At 47.1% G+C, this 14,311-nt stretch overlaps 11 non-coding genes and 1 pseudogene across 11 annotated transcripts; all 12 read left to right on the forward strand.

The window, feature by feature from the left end:
* The first annotated feature begins 168 nt into the window (after nucleotides 1–168).
* Nucleotides 169–359, forward strand: LOC142264177 (U2 spliceosomal RNA). Its single transcript, XR_012730755.1, has one exon. It is a non-coding gene; the product is annotated as a U2 spliceosomal RNA (small nuclear RNA).
* A 1,117-nt stretch (nucleotides 360–1,476) lies between these two features.
* On the forward strand, nucleotides 1,477–1,667 carry LOC142264135 (U2 spliceosomal RNA). The gene has a single exon (XR_012730723.1). It is a non-coding gene; the product is annotated as a U2 spliceosomal RNA (small nuclear RNA).
* Nucleotides 1,668–2,784: 1,117 nt separating this feature from the next.
* LOC142264179 (U2 spliceosomal RNA) lies at nucleotides 2,785–2,975 on the forward strand. The gene has a single exon (XR_012730756.1). It is a non-coding gene; the product is annotated as a U2 spliceosomal RNA (small nuclear RNA).
* A 1,117-nt stretch (nucleotides 2,976–4,092) lies between these two features.
* LOC142264180 (U2 spliceosomal RNA) lies at nucleotides 4,093–4,283 on the forward strand. The gene has a single exon (XR_012730757.1). It is a non-coding gene; the product is annotated as a U2 spliceosomal RNA (small nuclear RNA).
* Nucleotides 4,284–5,400: 1,117 nt separating this feature from the next.
* LOC142264181 (U2 spliceosomal RNA) lies at nucleotides 5,401–5,591 on the forward strand. Its single transcript, XR_012730758.1, has one exon. It is a non-coding gene; the product is annotated as a U2 spliceosomal RNA (small nuclear RNA).
* A 1,117-nt stretch (nucleotides 5,592–6,708) lies between these two features.
* On the forward strand, nucleotides 6,709–6,899 carry LOC142264183 (U2 spliceosomal RNA). Its single transcript, XR_012730760.1, has one exon. It is a non-coding gene; the product is annotated as a U2 spliceosomal RNA (small nuclear RNA).
* A 1,117-nt stretch (nucleotides 6,900–8,016) lies between these two features.
* Nucleotides 8,017–8,192, forward strand: LOC142264153 (U2 spliceosomal RNA; annotated as a pseudogene).
* Nucleotides 8,193–8,839: 647 nt separating this feature from the next.
* LOC142264141 (U2 spliceosomal RNA) lies at nucleotides 8,840–9,032 on the forward strand. The gene has a single exon (XR_012730728.1). It is a non-coding gene; the product is annotated as a U2 spliceosomal RNA (small nuclear RNA).
* A 1,117-nt stretch (nucleotides 9,033–10,149) lies between these two features.
* Nucleotides 10,150–10,340, forward strand: LOC142264136 (U2 spliceosomal RNA). The gene has a single exon (XR_012730724.1). It is a non-coding gene; the product is annotated as a U2 spliceosomal RNA (small nuclear RNA).
* A 1,117-nt stretch (nucleotides 10,341–11,457) lies between these two features.
* On the forward strand, nucleotides 11,458–11,648 carry LOC142264184 (U2 spliceosomal RNA). Its single transcript, XR_012730761.1, has one exon. It is a non-coding gene; the product is annotated as a U2 spliceosomal RNA (small nuclear RNA).
* A 1,117-nt stretch (nucleotides 11,649–12,765) lies between these two features.
* On the forward strand, nucleotides 12,766–12,956 carry LOC142264185 (U2 spliceosomal RNA). The gene has a single exon (XR_012730762.1). It is a non-coding gene; the product is annotated as a U2 spliceosomal RNA (small nuclear RNA).
* Nucleotides 12,957–14,073: 1,117 nt separating this feature from the next.
* Nucleotides 14,074–14,264, forward strand: LOC142264186 (U2 spliceosomal RNA). The gene has a single exon (XR_012730763.1). It is a non-coding gene; the product is annotated as a U2 spliceosomal RNA (small nuclear RNA).
* Nucleotides 14,265–14,311: the final 47 nt, after the last annotated feature.

A 14,311-nucleotide genomic window follows, 5' to 3' on the forward strand; every position in this document is an offset into this window, starting at 1 on the left:
AACGCACCATTCTTCTTGTTTTTGCTCTGCAAAGCAGCCTTTTCAAGGGTTGGCTTGGGTGACAAAATGTCTTGTGTAGGCGTGGGTTTGTCTCCCTCTCGCTCTCTCTCCCTAAGATGTGTCCGGCATAGGCCAGGGTGCCACTCGAGGCCCAAACCAATTCTGGTTATCGCTTCTCGGCCTTTTGGCTAAGATCAAGTGTAGTATCTGTTCTTATCAGTTTAATATCTGATACGTCCCCTATCTGGGGACCATATATTAAATGGATTTTTAGAACAGGGAGATGGAAAAAGAGCTTGCTCTGTCCACTCCACGCATTGACCTGGTATTGCAGTACCTCCAGGAACGGTGCACCCCTTCTTAACCCAGTTTCCAAAAGCAGAACTCGATTCACCTGATTCATATTAGCCCGATTAGCGAATTGAAATGAATTTTTATCTAACACACTTTTTACTTGCTTTATTCATCCAAATAGCAAACTCATCACCACTCAACTTCACCAACTCTGCTATGTCCCGTGCAGTATCTTGTTGTCAGTCTAATCTAGATCATGTGTAATTGAATGGAATAGATCCCTTTTGGACAAAGTGGAGTCAGATGCTGCAGTGACCACAGGTGTGAGAGGATCTACAATTGGCATCTGGTGTTATCTCTCTGCTTCCACTCCAAATAAAGTTACCTGTTGTTACCTGAACGTCAAATACTAAGAATGGGCGGCCTATGAAAGAATTAGTACTTTCATTAAGTATACTAAACCGGCTAATTGGGAATAGACAAACTGTAAAAAGCCCTCTGAGAAAGCCCCTCTCTAACCTTTGTTAGTAAGCTTTTCTGTAGCCTGCCTGTTGATGTATTTTCGGTTTGAACAGTGCACAACATGAAGAGACGGAACACTGGCGGCTTGTCACAATGCCCCCCGATGACATCACAATAGCGCTGCTGCCTAGAAAACAAGCTGCGCAGAAGAAGTTGTTCTTTGGGTGGGAGGGTGGGCTAGTGGAAGGAGGGGGCAATCTCTTTTTTTCCCGGGTGGTAGGGGGATGACAGGAGAAGGGAAGCGGGTGGTGAGAAAGGTACAGAGGGCAGGGTTTGGGGGCTGGGAAGGAAAGGGAAAAGATTAGGGTTTGGGGATGATGAAAGGGCTTTCTACGGGTAAGGATGGCAAAGGGTGGCAGTGACGGAAAGTCAGGCAACCTGTCCTGTCCGTCTTTTTGTATCGTGAATTGGAAAGACTGCAAGGGGGAGGGGAGTTGCTTGCGCCCTAAAGGAGGAGTTATTCAGATTCATTGCAGTGGGCGGCGGCTGCAAAACGCACCATTCTTCTTGTTTTTGCTCTGCAAAGCAGCCTTTTCAAGGGTTGGCTTGGGTGACAAAATGTCTTGTGTAGGCGTGGGTTTGTCTCCCTCTCGCTCTCTCTCCCTAAGATGTGTCCGGCATAGGCCAGGGTGCCACTCGAGGCCCAAACCAATTCTGGTTATCGCTTCTCGGCCTTTTGGCTAAGATCAAGTGTAGTATCTGTTCTTATCAGTTTAATATCTGATACGTCCCCTATCTGGGGACCATATATTAAATGGATTTTTAGAACAGGGAGATGGAAAAAGAGCTTGCTCTGTCCACTCCACGCATTGACCTGGTATTGCAGTACCTCCAGGAACGGTGTACCCCTTCTTAACCCAGTTTCCAAAAGCAGAACTCGATTCACCTGATTCATATTAGCCCGATTAGCGAATTGAAATGAATTTTTATCTAACACACTTTTTACTTGCTTTATTCATCCAAATAGCAAACTCATCACCACTCAACTTCACCAACTCTGCTATGTCCCGTGCAGTATCTTGTTGTCAGTCTAATCTAGATCATGTGTAATTGAATGGAATAGATCCCTTTTGGACAAAGTGGAGTCAGATGCTGCAGTGACCACAGGTGTGAGAGGATCTACAATTGGCATCTGGTGTTATCTCTCTGCTTCCACTCCAAATAAAGTTACCTGTTGTTACCTGAACGTCAAATACTAAGAATGGGCGGCCTATGAAAGAATTAGTACTTTCATTAAGTATACTAAACCGGCTAATTGGGAATAGACAAACTGTAAAAAGCCCTCTGAGAAAGCCCCTCTCTAACCTTTGTTAGTAAGCTTTTCTGTAGCCTGCCTGTTGATGTATTTTCGGTTTGAACAGTGCACAACATGAAGAGACGGAACACTGGCGGCTTGTCACAATGCCCCCCGATGACATCACAATAGCGCTGCTGCCTAGAAAACAAGCTGCGCAGAAGAAGTTGTTCTTTGGGTGGGAGGGTGGGCTAGTGGAAGGAGGGGGCAATCTCTTTTTTTCCCGGGTGGTAGGGGGATGACAGGAGAAGGGAAGCGGGTGGTGAGAAAGGTACAGAGGGCAGGGTTTGGGGGCTGGGAAGGAAAGGGAAAAGATTAGGGTTTGGGGATGATGAAAGGGCTTTCTACGGGTAAGGATGGCAAAGGGTGGCAGTGACGGAAAGTCAGGCAACCTGTCCTGTCCGTCTTTTTGTATCGTGAATTGGAAAGACTGCAAGGGGGAGGGGAGTTGCTTGCGCCCTAAAGGAGGAGTTATTCAGATTCATTGCAGTGGGCGGCGGCTGCAAAACGCACCATTCTTCTTGTTTTTGCTCTGCAAAGCAGCCTTTTCAAGGGTTGGCTTGGGTGACAAAATGTCTTGTGTAGGCGTGGGTTTGTCTCCCTCTCGCTCTCTCTCCCTAAGATGTGTCCGGCATAGGCCAGGGTGCCACTCGAGGCCCAAACCAATTCTGGTTATCGCTTCTCGGCCTTTTGGCTAAGATCAAGTGTAGTATCTGTTCTTATCAGTTTAATATCTGATACGTCCCCTATCTGGGGACCATATATTAAATGGATTTTTAGAACAGGGAGATGGAAAAAGAGCTTGCTCTGTCCACTCCACGCATTGACCTGGTATTGCAGTACCTCCAGGAACGGTGCACCCCTTCTTAACCCAGTTTCCAAAAGCAGAACTCGATTCACCTGATTCATATTAGCCCGATTAGCGAATTGAAATGAATTTTTATCTAACACACTTTTTACTTGCTTTATTCATCCAAATAGCAAACTCATCACCACTCAACTTCACCAACTCTGCTATGTCCCGTGCAGTATCTTGTTGTCAGTCTAATCTAGATCATGTGTAATTGAATGGAATAGATCCCTTTTGGACAAAGTGGAGTCAGATGCTGCAGTGACCACAGGTGTGAGAGGATCTACAATTGGCATCTGGTGTTATCTCTCTGCTTCCACTCCAAATAAAGTTACCTGTTGTTACCTGAACGTCAAATACTAAGAATGGGCGGCCTATGAAAGAATTAGTACTTTCATTAAGTATACTAAACCGGCTAATTGGGAATAGACAAACTGTAAAAAGCCCTCTGAGAAAGCCCCTCTCTAACCTTTGTTAGTAAGCTTTTCTGTAGCCTGCCTGTTGATGTATTTTCGGTTTGAACAGTGCACAACATGAAGAGACGGAACACTGGCGGCTTGTCACAATGCCCCCCGATGACATCACAATAGCGCTGCTGCCTAGAAAACAAGCTGCGCAGAAGAAGTTGTTCTTTGGGTGGGAGGGTGGGCTAGTGGAAGGAGGGGGCAATCTCTTTTTTTCCCGGGTGGTAGGGGGATGACAGGAGAAGGGAAGCGGGTGGTGAGAAAGGTACAGAGGGCAGGGTTTGGGGGCTGGGAAGGAAAGGGAAAAGATTAGGGTTTGGGGATGATGAAAGGGCTTTCTACGGGTAAGGATGGCAAAGGGTGGCAGTGACGGAAAGTCAGGCAACCTGTCCTGTCCGTCTTTTTGTATCGTGAATTGGAAAGACTGCAAGGGGGAGGGGAGTTGCTTGCGCCCTAAAGGAGGAGTTATTCAGATTCATTGCAGTGGGCGGCGGCTGCAAAACGCACCATTCTTCTTGTTTTTGCTCTGCAAAGCAGCCTTTTCAAGGGTTGGCTTGGGTGACAAAATGTCTTGTGTAGGCGTGGGTTTGTCTCCCTCTCGCTCTCTCTCCCTAAGATGTGTCCGGCATAGGCCAGGGTGCCACTCGAGGCCCAAACCAATTCTGGTTATCGCTTCTCGGCCTTTTGGCTAAGATCAAGTGTAGTATCTGTTCTTATCAGTTTAATATCTGATACGTCCCCTATCTGGGGACCATATATTAAATGGATTTTTAGAACAGGGAGATGGAAAAAGAGCTTGCTCTGTCCACTCCACGCATTGACCTGGTATTGCAGTACCTCCAGGAACGGTGCACCCCTTCTTAACCCAGTTTCCAAAAGCAGAACTCGATTCACCTGATTCATATTAGCCCGATTAGCGAATTGAAATGAATTTTTATCTAACACACTTTTTACTTGCTTTATTCATCCAAATAGCAAACTCATCACCACTCAACTTCACCAACTCTGCTATGTCCCGTGCAGTATCTTGTTGTCAGTCTAATCTAGATCATGTGTAATTGAATGGAATAGATCCCTTTTGGACAAAGTGGAGTCAGATGCTGCAGTGACCACAGGTGTGAGAGGATCTACAATTGGCATCTGGTGTTATCTCTCTGCTTCCACTCCAAATAAAGTTACCTGTTGTTACCTGAACGTCAAATACTAAGAATGGGCGGCCTATGAAAGAATTAGTACTTTCATTAAGTATACTAAACCGGCTAATTGGGAATAGACAAACTGTAAAAAGCCCTCTGAGAAAGCCCCTCTCTAACCTTTGTTAGTAAGCTTTTCTGTAGCCTGCCTGTTGATGTATTTTCGGTTTGAACAGTGCACAACATGAAGAGACGGAACACTGGCGGCTTGTCACAATGCCCCCCGATGACATCACAATAGCGCTGCTGCCTAGAAAACAAGCTGCGCAGAAGAAGTTGTTCTTTGGGTGGGAGGGTGGGCTAGTGGAAGGAGGGGGCAATCTCTTTTTTTCCCGGGTGGTAGGGGGATGACAGGAGAAGGGAAGCGGGTGGTGAGAAAGGTACAGAGGGCAGGGTTTGGGGGCTGGGAAGGAAAGGGAAAAGATTAGGGTTTGGGGATGATGAAAGGGCTTTCTACGGGTAAGGATGGCAAAGGGTGGCAGTGACGGAAAGTCAGGCAACCTGTCCTGTCCGTCTTTTTGTATCGTGAATTGGAAAGACTGCAAGGGGGAGGGGAGTTGCTTGCGCCCTAAAGGAGGAGTTATTCAGATTCATTGCAGTGGGCGGCGGCTGCAAAACGCACCATTCTTCTTGTTTTTGCTCTGCAAAGCAGCCTTTTCAAGGGTTGGCTTGGGTGACAAAATGTCTTGTGTAGGCGTGGGTTTGTCTCCCTCTCGCTCTCTCTCCCTAAGATGTGTCCGGCATAGGCCAGGGTGCCACTCGAGGCCCAAACCAATTCTGGTTATCGCTTCTCGGCCTTTTGGCTAAGATCAAGTGTAGTATCTGTTCTTATCAGTTTAATATCTGATACGTCCCCTATCTGGGGACCATATATTAAATGGATTTTTAGAACAGGGAGATGGAAAAAGAGCTTGCTCTGTCCACTCCACGCATTGACCTGGTATTGCAGTACCTCCAGGAACGGTGCACCCCTTCTTAACCCAGTTTCCAAAAGCAGAACTCGATTCACCTGATTCATATTAGCCCGATTAGCGAATTGAAATGAATTTTTATCTAACACACTTTTTACTTGCTTTATTCATCCAAATAGCAAACTCATCACCACTCAACTTCACCAACTCTGCTATGTCCCGTGCAGTATCTTGTTGTCAGTCTAATCTAGATCATGTGTAATTGAATGGAATAGATCCCTTTTGGACAAAGTGGAGTCAGATGCTGCAGTGACCACAGGTGTGAGAGGATCTACAATTGGCATCTGGTGTTATCTCTCTGCTTCCACTCCAAATAAAGTTACCTGTTGTTACCTGAACGTCAAATACTAAGAATGGGCGGCCTATGAAAGAATTAGTACTTTCATTAAGTATACTAAACCGGCTAATTGGGAATAGACAAACTGTAAAAAGTCCTCTGAGAAAGCCCCTCTCTAACCTTTGTTAGTAAGCTTTTCTGTAGCCTGCCTGTTGATGTATTTTCGGTTTGAACAGTGCACAACATGAAGAGACGGAACACTGGCGGCTTGTCACAATGCCCCCCGATGACATCACAATAGCGCTGCTGCCTAGAAAACAAGCTGCGCAGAAGAAGTTGTTCTTTGGGTGGGAGGGTGGGCTAGTGGAAGGAGGGGGCAATCTCTTTTTTTCCCGGGTGGTAGGGGGATGACAGGAGAAGGGAAGCGGGTGGTGAGAAAGGTACAGAGGGCAGGGTTTGGGGGCTGGGAAGGAAAGGGAAAAGATTAGGGTTTGGGGATGATGAAAGGGCTTTCTACGGGTAAGGATGGCAAAGGGTGGCAGTGACGGAAAGTCAGGCAACCTGTCCTGTCCGTCTTTTTGTATCGTGAATTGGAAAGACTGCAAGGGGGAGGGGAGTTGCTTGCGCCCTAAAGGAGGAGTTATTCAGATTCATTGCAGTGGGCGGCGGCTGCAAAACGCACCATTCTTCTTGTTTTTGCTCTGCAAAGCAGCCTTTTCAAGGGTTGGCTTGGGTGACAAAATGTCTTGTGTAGGCGTGGGTTTGTCTCCCTCTCGCTCTCTCTCCCTAAGATGTGTCCGGCATAGGCCAGGGTGCCACTCGAGGCCCAAACCAATTCTGGTTATCGCTTCTCGGCCTTTTGGCTAAGATCAAGTGTAGTATCTGTTCTTATCAGTTTAATATCTGATACGTCCCCTATCTGGGGACCATATATTAAATGGATTTTTAGAACAGGGAGATGGAAAAAGAGCTTGCTCTGTCCACTCCACGCATTGACCTGGTATTGCAGTACCTCCAGGAACGGTGCACCCCTTCTTAACCCAGTTTCCAAAAGCAGAACTCGATTCACCTGATTCATATTAGCCCGATTAGCGAATTGAAATGAATTTTTATCTAACACACTTTTTACTTGCTTTATTCATCCAAATAGCAAACTCATCACCACTCAACTTCACCAACTCTGCTATGTCCCGTGCAGTATCTTGTTGTCAGTCTAATCTAGATCATGTGTAATTGAATGGAATAGATCCCTTTTGGACAAAGTGGAGTCAGATGCTGCAGTGACCACAGGTGTGAGAGGATCTACAATTGGCATCTGGTGTTATCTCTCTGCTTCCACTCCAAATAAAGTTACCTGTTGTTACCTGAACGTCAAATACTAAGAATGGGCGGCCTATGAAAGAATTAGTACTTTCATTAAGTATACTAAACCGGCTAATTGGGAATAGACAAACTGTAAAAAGCCCTCTGAGAAAGCCCCTCTCTAACCTTTGTTAGTAAGCTTTTCTGTAGCCTGCCTGTTGATGTATTTTCGGTTTGAACAGTGCACAACATGAAGAGACGGAACACTGGCGGCTTGTCACAATGCCCCCCGATGACATCACAATAGCGCTGCTGCCTAGAAAACAAGCTGCGCAGAAGAAGTTGTTCTTTGGGTGGGAGGGTGGGCTAGTGGAAGGAGGGGGCAATCTCTTTTTTTCCCGGGTGGTAGGGGGATGACAGGAGAAGGGAAGCGGGTGGTGAGAAAGGTACAGAGGGCAGGGTTTGGGGGCTGGGAAGGAAAGGGAAAAGATTAGGGTTTGGGGATGATGAAAGGGCTTTCTACGGGTAAGGATGGCAAAGGGTGGCAGTGACGGAAAGTCAGGCAACCTGTCCTGTCCGTCTTTTTGTATCGTGAATTGGAAAGACTGCAAGGGGGAGGGGAGTTGCTTGCGCCCTAAAGGAGGAGTTATTCAGATTCATTGCAGTGGGCGGCGGCTGCAAAACGCACCATTCTTCTTGTTTTTGCTCTGCAAAGCAGCCTTTTCAAGGGTTGGCTTGGGTGACAAAATGTCTTGTGTAGGCGTGGGTTTGTCTCCCTCTCGCTCTCTCTCCCTAAGATGTGTCCGGCATAGGCCAGGGTGCCACTCGAGGCCCAAACCAATTCTGGTTATCGCTTCTCGGCCTTTTGGCTAAGATCAAGTGTAGTATCTGTTCTTATCAGTGTAGTGTTGTTCGAAGAGGTGGGTTAAGCTCCAGGCCACCTTAGTACAATGATACAATGCACACTGGAAGGTTGCGCTTGCTAGTACTCTGGGTGGATAGTATATTCATCTAGAGGAAAACATGGCCCTACCAGGATCGAGGCTATTAGACTGAGTAAGGGTGGGGGGCTATGGTACAACGTGCCCCAGGACTGACGACCCTGGAGTGAGTCTGAGCTTGCTGGCTTGGGACCCCGGCAAGCCTTGGGCTCTGTAGCACACCGTACCTTGCCTTTTCATACTTTTTGAGCATATTACCCTATCCCTGCCTTCTGGCTAGGAAGGGAAATTTTTACAATCCCGGTCGGAGGTCTGGTCAGCTTTGGGCTGAGAAACTAACACCCGGTTGGAGGTCTGGGTCAGCTTCGGCTGAGAAACCAACACCCGGTTGGAGGTCTGGGTCAGCTTCGGCTGAGAAACCAACACCCGGTTGGAGGTCCGGTTAGCCTTGGGCTGAGAAACCAACACCGGTTGACGGTCCGGGCAGTTTCGGCTGCGAAACCAACAACTAGTAGCTCTCTACTCCACTTGGGTAAGATGCCTGGGTGGACGCTGGGAGCAACGACAAGGCTCAACCAGGCTTCGGCTTGGGGGAGCACCGAAGATCCCTGACCCTTGCTGTGGCCTTCTGGCTCGGAGGGACGGGGTTGATTTTTGGGGACCCTCTCCTCACGGTGGGGTCCACACGAATCCTAGCCTTTGCACTGTTTTTGGTGTGACTTCGGTCATGCATTTTTTGTGGTGCTTTGGAAAGCTTCATTAAATCAAAAATCTGTTCTTATCAGTTTAATATCTGATACGTCCCCTATCTGGGGACCATATATTAAATGGATTTTTAGAACAGGGAGATGGAAAAAGAGCTTGCTCTGTCCACTCCACGCATTGACCTGGTATTGCAGTACCTCCAGGAACGGTGCACCCCTTCTTAACCCAGTTTCCAAAAGCAGAACTCGATTCACCTGATTCATATTAGCCCGATTAGCGAATTGAAATGAATTTTTATCTAACACACTTTTTACTTGCTTTATTCATCCAAATAGCAAACTCATCACCACTCAACTTCACCAACTCTGCTATGTCCCGTGCAGTATCTTGTTGTCAGTCTAATCTAGATCATGTGTAATTGAATGGAATAGATCCCTTTTGGACAAAGTGGAGTCAGATGCTGCAGTGACCACAGGTGTGAGAGGATCTACAATTGGCATCTGGTGTTATCTCTCTGCTTCCACTCCAAATAAAGTTACCTGTTGTTACCTGAACGTCAAATACTAAGAATGGGCGGCCTATGAAAGAATTAGTACTTTCATTAAGTATACTAAACCGGCTAATTGGGAATAGACAAACTGTAAAAAGCCCTCTGAGAAAGCCCCTCTCTAACCTTTGTTAGTAAGCTTTTCTGTAGCCTGCCTGTTGATGTATTTTCGGTTTGAACAGTGCACAACATGAAGAGACGGAACACTGGCGGCTTGTCACAATGCCCCCCGATGACATCACAATAGCGCTGCTGCCTAGAAAACAAGCTGCGCAGAAGAAGTTGTTCTTTGGGTGGGAGGGTGGGCTAGTGGAAGGAGGGGGCAATCTCTTTTTTTCCCGGGTGGTAGGGGGATGACAGGAGAAGGGAAGCGGGTGGTGAGAAAGGTACAGAGGGCAGGGTTTGGGGGCTGGGAAGGAAAGGGAAAAGATTAGGGTTTGGGGATGATGAAAGGGCTTTCTACGGGTAAGGATGGCAAAGGGTGGCAGTGACGGAAAGTCAGGCAACCTGTCCTGTCCGTCTTTTTGTATCGTGAATTGGAAAGACTGCAAGGGGGAGGGGAGTTGCTTGCGCCCTAAAGGAGGAGTTATTCAGATTCATTGCAGTGGGCGGCGGCTGCAAAACGCACCATTCTTCTTGTTTTTGCTCTGCAAAGCAGCCTTTTCAAGGGTTGGCTTGGGTGACAAAATGTCTTGTGTAGGCGTGGGTTTGTCTCCCTCTCGCTCTCTCTCCCTAAGATGTGTCCGGCATAGGCCAGGGTGCCACTCGAGGCCCAAACCAATTCTGGTTATCGCTTCTCGGCCTTTTGGCTAAGATCAAGTGTAGTATCTGTTCCTATCAGTTTAATATCTGATACGTCCCCTATCTGGGGACCATATATTAAATGGATTTTTAGAACAGGGAGATGGAAAAAGAGCTTGCTCTGTCCACTCCACGCATTGACCTGGTATTGCAGTACCTCCAGGAACGGTGCACCCCTTCTTAACCCAGTTTCCAAAAGCAGAACTCGATTCACCTGATTCATATTAGCCCGATTAGCGAATTGAAATGAATTTTTATCTAACACACTTTTTACTTGCTTTATTCATCCAAATAGCAAACTCATCACCACTCAACTTCACCAACTCTGCTATGTCCCGTGCAGTATCTTGTTGTCAGTCTAATCTAGATCATGTGTAATTGAATGGAATAGATCCCTTTTGGACAAAGTGGAGTCAGATGCTGCAGTGACCACAGGTGTGAGAGGATCTACAATTGGCATCTGGTGTTATCTCTCTGCTTCCACTCCAAATAAAGTTACCTGTTGTTACCTGAACGTCAAATACTAAGAATGGGCGGCCTATGAAAGAATTAGTACTTTCATTAAGTATACTAAACCGGCTAATTGGGAATAGACAAACTGTAAAAAGCCCTCTGAGAAAGCCCCTCTCTAACCTTTGTTAGTAAGCTTTTCTGTAGCCTGCCTGTTGATGTATTTTCGGTTTGAACAGTGCACAACATGAAGAGACGGAACACTGGCGGCTTGTCACAATGCCCCCCGATGACATCACAATAGTGCTGCTGCCTAGAAAACAAGCTGCGCAGAAGAAGTTGTTCTTTGGGTGGGAGGGTGGGCTAGTGGAAGGAGGGGGCAATCTCTTTTTTTCCCGGGTGGTAGGGGGATGACAGGAGAAGGGAAGCGGGTGGTGAGAAAGGTACAGAGGGCAGGGTTTGGGGGCTGGGAAGGAAAGGGAAAAGATTAGGGTTTGGGGATGATGAAAGGGCTTTCTACGGGTAAGGATGGCAAAGGGTGGCAGTGACGGAAAGTCAGGCAACCTGTCCTGTCCGTCTTTTTGTATCGTGAATTGGAAAGACTGCAAGGGGGAGGGGAGTTGCTTGCGCCCTAAAGGAGGAGTTATTCAGATTCATTGCAGTGGGCGGCGGCTGCAAAACGCACCATTCTTCTTGTTTTTGCTCTGCAAAGCAGCCTTTTCAAGGGTTGGCTTGGGTGACAAAATGTCTTGTGTAGGCGTGGGTTTGTCTCCCTCTCGCTCTCTCTCCCTAAGATGTGTCCGGCATAGGCCAGGGTGCCACTCGAGGCCCAAACCAATTCTGGTTATCGCTTCTCGGCCTTTTGGCTAAGATCAAGTGTAGTATCTGTTCTTATCAGTTTAATATCTGATACGTCCCCTATCTGGGGACCATATATTAAATGGATTTTTAGAACAGGGAGATGGAAAAAGAGCTTGCTCTGTCCACTCCACGCATTGACCTGGTATTGCAGTACCTCCAGGAACGGTGCACCCCTTCTTAACCCAGTTTCCAAAAGCAGAACTCGATTCACCTGATTCATATTAGCCCGATTAGCGAATTGAAATGAATTTTTATCTAACACACTTTTTACTTGCTTTATTCATCCAAATAGCAAACTCATCACCACTCAACTTCACCAACTCTGCTATGTCCCGTGCAGTATCTTGTTGTCAGTCTAATCTAGATCATGTGTAATTGAATGGAATAGATCCCTTTTGGACAAAGTGGAGTCAGATGCTGCAGTGACCACAGGTGTGAGAGGATCTACAATTGGCATCTGGTGTTATCTCTCTGCTTCCACTCCAAATAAAGTTACCTGTTGTTACCTGAACGTCAAATACTAAGAATGGGCGGCCTATGAAAGAATTAGTACTTTCATTAAGTATACTAAACCGGCTAATTGGGAATAGACAAACTGTAAAAAGCCCTCTGAGAAAGCCCCTCTCTAACCTTTGTTAGTAAGCTTTTCTGTAGCCTGCCTGTTGATGTATTTTCGGTTTGAACAGTGCACAACATGAAGAGACGGAACACTGGCGGCTTGTCACAATGCCCCCCGATGACATCACAATAGCGCTGCTGCCTAGAAAACAAGCTGCGCAGAAGAAGTTGTTCTTTGGGTGGGAGGGTGGGCTAGTGGAAGGAGGGGGCAATCTCTTTTTTTCCCGGGTGGTAGGGGGATGACAGGAGAAGGGAAGCGGGTGGTGAGAAAGGTACAGAGGGCAGGGTTTGGGGGCTGGGAAGGAAAGGGAAAAGATTAGGGTTTGGGGATGATGAAAGGGCTTTCTACGGGTAAGGATGGCAAAGGGTGGCAGTGACGGAAAGTCAGGCAACCTGTCCTGTCCGTCTTTTTGTATCGTGAATTGGAAAGACTGCAAGGGGGAGGGGAGTTGCTTGCGCCCTAAAGGAGGAGTTATTCAGATTCATTGCAGTGGGCGGCGGCTGCAAAACGCACCATTCTTCTTGTTTTTGCTCTGCAAAGCAGCCTTTTCAAGGGTTGGCTTGGGTGACAAAATGTCTTGTGTAGGCGTGGGTTTGTCTCCCTCTCGCTCTCTCTCCCTAAGATGTGTCCGGCATAGGCCAGGGTGCCACTCGAGGCCCAAACCAATTCTGGTTATCGCTTCTCGGCCTTTTGGCTAAGATCAAGTGTAGTATCTGTTCTTATCAGTTTAATATCTGATACGTCCCCTATCTGGGGACCATATATTAAATGGATTTTTAGAACAGGGAGATGGAAAAAGAGCTTGCTCTGTCCACTCCACGCATTGACCTGGTATTGCAGTACCTCCAGGAACGGTGCACCCCTTCTTAACCCAGTTTCCAAAAGCAGAACTCGATTCACCTGATTCATATTAGCCCGATTAGCGAATTGAAATGAATTTTTATCTAACACACTTTTTACTTGCTTTATTCATCCAAATAGCAAACTCATCACCACTCAACTTCACCAACTCTGCTATGTCCCGTGCAGTATCTTGTTGTCAGTCTAATCTAGATCATGTGTAATTGAATGGAATAGATCCCTTTTGGACAAAGTGGAGTCAGATGCTGCAGTGACCACAGGTGTGAGAGGATCTACAATTGGCATCTGGTGTTATCTCTCTGCTTCCACTCCAAATAAAGTTACCTGTTGTTACCTGAACGTCAAATACTAAGAATGGGCGGCCTATGAAAGAATTAGTACTTTCATTAAGTATACTAAACCGGCTAATTGGGAATAGACAAACTGTAAAAAGCCCTCTGAGAAAGCCCCTCTCTAACCTTTGTTAGTAAGCTTTTCTGTAGCCTGCCTGTTGATGTATTTTCGGTTTGAACAGTGCACAACATGAAGAGACGGAACACTGGCGGCTTGTCACAATGCCCCCCGATGACATCACAATAGCGCTGCTGCCTAGAAAACAAGCTGCGCAGAAGAAGTTGTTCTTTGGGTGGGAGGGTGGGCTAGTGGAAGGAGGGGGCAATCTCTTTTTTTCCCGGGTGGTAGGGGGATGACAGGAGAAGGGAAGCGGGTGGTGAGAAAGGTACAGAGGGCAGGGTTTGGGGGCTGGGAAGGAAAGGGAAAAGATTAGGGTTTGGGGATGATGAAAGGGCTTTCTACGGGTAAGGATGGCAAAGGGTGGCAGTGACGGAAAGTCAGGCAACCTGTCCTGTCCGTCTTTTTGTATCGTGAATTGGAAAGACTGCAAGGGGGAGGGGAGTTGCTTGCGCCCTAAAGGAGGAGTTATTCAGATTCATTGCAGTGGGCGGCGGCTGCAAAACGCACCATTCTTCTTGTTTTTGCTCTGCAAAGCAGCCTTTTCAAGGGTTGGCTTGGGTGACAAAATGTCTTGTGTAGGCGTGGGTTTGTCTCCCTCTCGCTCTCTCTCCCTAAGATGTGTCCGGCATAGGCCAGGGTGCCACTCGAGGCCCAAACCAATTCTGGTTATCGCTTCTCGGCCTTTTGGCTAAGATCAAGTGTAGTATCTGTTCTTATCAGTTTAATATCTGATACGTCCCCTATCTGGGGACCATATATTAAATGGATTTTTAGAACAGGGAGATGGAAAAAGAGCTTGCTCTGTCCACTCCACGCATTGACCTGGTATTGCAGTACCTCCAGGAACGGTGCACCCCTTCTTAACCCAGTTTCCAAAAGCAGAACTCGATTCACCTGATTCATATT

This window comes from Anomaloglossus baeobatrachus, unplaced genomic scaffold, assembly GCF_048569485.1.
Source record: "Anomaloglossus baeobatrachus isolate aAnoBae1 unplaced genomic scaffold, aAnoBae1.hap1 Scaffold_2628, whole genome shotgun sequence".
Lineage (NCBI taxonomy): Eukaryota > Metazoa > Chordata > Amphibia > Anura > Aromobatidae > Anomaloglossus > Anomaloglossus baeobatrachus.